This window comes from Macrobrachium nipponense, chromosome 13 (genome assembly GCF_015104395.2).
Source record: "Macrobrachium nipponense isolate FS-2020 chromosome 13, ASM1510439v2, whole genome shotgun sequence".
Lineage (NCBI taxonomy): Eukaryota > Metazoa > Arthropoda > Malacostraca > Decapoda > Palaemonidae > Macrobrachium > Macrobrachium nipponense.
Genome location: NC_087206.1, coordinates 18,194,154 through 18,197,496, shown reverse-complemented (window position 1 = coordinate 18,197,496; position 3,343 = coordinate 18,194,154).

Sequence of the window (3,343 nt, the reverse complement as noted above, 5' to 3'; positions counted from 1 at the left end):
CAAAATACAAATAATGAAAGTAAAAAATAAAAAATATGAAATAAAAATACTAAAATAATATAATCAATGATAAAATTAAGATAAGTAATAATAAAAATAAAAGTAAGACGATAATTGTAATAATCTTGTTATTAAAAAAGAATATTTTTTTATTAAAATGGAAAGAACAATAATAAAAATAATGCTAATAATAAATAATATAAATGAAAATAATAATAATGGAATAATTAAATTAATGAAAATAAAAATAAGTAGGAAATTAAAATAAGTAAAAGAAAAGAATAATAAGAATAAGAGTAAAAATAATGGAATAATAATAATGAAAAAACAAGAATAATAAAAATAAAAATAAAAACAATATATAAAAATCATAAAATAATAAAATAGAACAAAAATAAAAATAATATTAAAAAATATGAAAATAGAGTAAAAAAATATAAAATCTAATAAAAAATACAATAATAATAATAAAAACAAAAATAATGTTAAAAATAATATCAATAAAAAATAAAATAAAAATAAAAAAGTAAATATAATAATAATGAAAAAAAAATAAAGATAACAATAGAAAAAAAGAGTAATAAAAATAAAATATAGAATATAAAGAGAAAAAATGATAAAATAAAATATATATAAATAAAAAGAAATATAATAATCATTAAAATAATACAAATACAAATAAAAAGACATATAATAATCATAATAATAAAAACAATAGAAATAAAAAAATATTAAAAATTATACATATGAATAATGAAATTAATAGTAAAAAAATTAGAAATAGTAATATTAAGAATCTTTTTTTAAATGATGGAAATAAAAATAAATAAATATAATAAATCAATAAAAATAATAAAGGATTATTACGATCTCGACTCTCGAGATCGACAGGTTCTTAAAAATAATAAACAATTGGGCTGTAATGACTGACGACAGGTGACAAACAAAGGAGGGAGGAGCATAACAAAACCAAAAAAGTTACCTTAAAATTAATTTATTTACAAGAGTTAAATACATAATGTACAGTGAGTCAAGGTTCTGGGTGGCAAAAACACAAAAAATTACAAATTAACAATAATAATTAATATTTAAAACCAGTCTAAGAATCAATAAAATCCACCCTTTAATAACAAAGCCATGAAAAATCACAATCTAAACCAATAAAAAGAATAATCACAAAATAGGCTGTATAAGGGCAATAACAATCTTTAAATATAATAAATAGAAATAGGCAGCATAATACATAACTAAAATTGACACTGAAGCAGCATAATGATACTAAGAGCAAAACGGGAACACTTCCTCAAACAATGAGGACAACAGTCCAATGCCGGACGATCAAGATAGAGCCGATACGACAACCACCTCGTCCTTGTAGACAATATGGACATCCTTCTCGAATGCTGGACGATCAAGACAGAGTTGATGCAACAACCATCTCGTCCTCAGATGCAGTATGAAGTCCTCTCGACCACTGGACGAAAAACACGTCACTGCTGCTGCCCCAGTGAGGTCGCTCTCGACACGTCGTCCTCTCGACGACGAAAACACAATAATGCTGGCCAAAGGCTGCCGACCTCCAACTCGAAGACATACTCCATACGAAGACTTCAATTAAATAACCAGGTATCCAGTACCTGACGCTGCCTCATGCTGGTCCACAGGTAATCATACCTGACTGCCTCTGACTGACTGGTCGTTCTGCCCTCCAGAACCTGACTGGTTGTTCTGCCCTCCAGAACCTGACTGACGAAGTTTGACGCCATCCAACAGACGTCAACTCGCCAGCAATTAAAAAAACAAAAACAAAGGAGGCAACAATCCACCAAGGGAACAATCGGCAAACGATTGTTCCTAACACCTCCCCACCTAACAGAAAAAAAAAATTATCATTATTCATTTTTTTTTTTTACAAACAAAATACTCTTCCCCGATGCTGCCACACCCGTGTCAGCCAAAACAGAACCAACCCTGGCCTAAGGTCGCCAATATTACGATCTCGACTCTCGAGATCGACAGGTTCTTAAAAATAATAAAACAATTGGCTGTAATGACTGACGACAGGTGACAAACAAAGGAGGGAGGAGCATAACAAAGCCAAAAAGTTACCTTAAAAACTAATTATTTACAAGAGTTAAATACATAATGTACAGTGAGTCAAGGTTCTGGGTGGCAAAAACACAAAAAAATTACAAACTAACAATAATAATTAATATTTAAAACCAGTCTAAGAATCAATAAAATCCACCCTTCAATAACAAAGCCATGAAAAATCACAATCTAAACAATAAAAAGAATAATCACAAAATAGGCTGTATAAGGGCAATAACAATCTTTAAATATAATAAATAGAAATAGGCAGCATAATACATAACTAAATTTGACACTGAAGCAGCATAATGATACTAAGAGCAAAACGGGAACACTTCCTCAAACAATGAGGGACAACAGTCCAATGCCGGACGATCAAGATAGAGCCGTACGACAACCACCTCGTCCTTGTAGACAATATGGGACATCCTTCTCGAAATGCTGGACGATCAAGACAGAGTTGATGCAACAACCATCTCGTCCTCAGATGCAGAATGGAAGTCCTCCTCGACCACTGGACGAAAACACGTCACTGCTGCTGCCCAGTGAGGTCGCTCTCGACACGTCGTCCTCTCGACGACGAAAACACAATAATGCTGGCCAAAGGCTGCGACCTCCAACTCGAAGACATACTCCCATACGAAGACTTCAATTAAATAACCAGGTATCCAGTACCTGACGCTGCCTCATGCTGGTCCACAGGTAATCATAACCTGACTGCCTCTGACTGACTGGTCGTTCTGCCCTCCAGAACCTGACTGGTTGTTCTGCCCTCAGAAACCTGACTGACGAAGTTTGACGCCATCCAACAGACGTCAACTCGCCAGCAATTAAAAAACAAAAACAAAGGAGGCAACAATCCACCAAGGGAACAATCGGCAAACGATTGTTCCTAACAAGGATGAATTAATAAAACAATAATAAAATAAAAATTATAGATGATAAAAATAATAATAATGAAAATGTAAATAAAATTAATAAAATAATAATATATCAGCTCGAAAAAAAAAGTAAAAACAATGAAATAATAAGGAAAATAAAAAAATAAAAAAATAATATTATGAATCATAAAATTTATAATAACATAAAATAGAATAATATCTATGAAAATAAAAATAAAAAAATAAAGTAAAAATAACCAGTAATAATAGATAAAAAAAATAAAATTAATTAAAACTAATTGTATAAATTAAATGAAAATTGAAAAAATAAAAAACTAAAAATAATAAAAAATAACTAATAAAAAAAATAA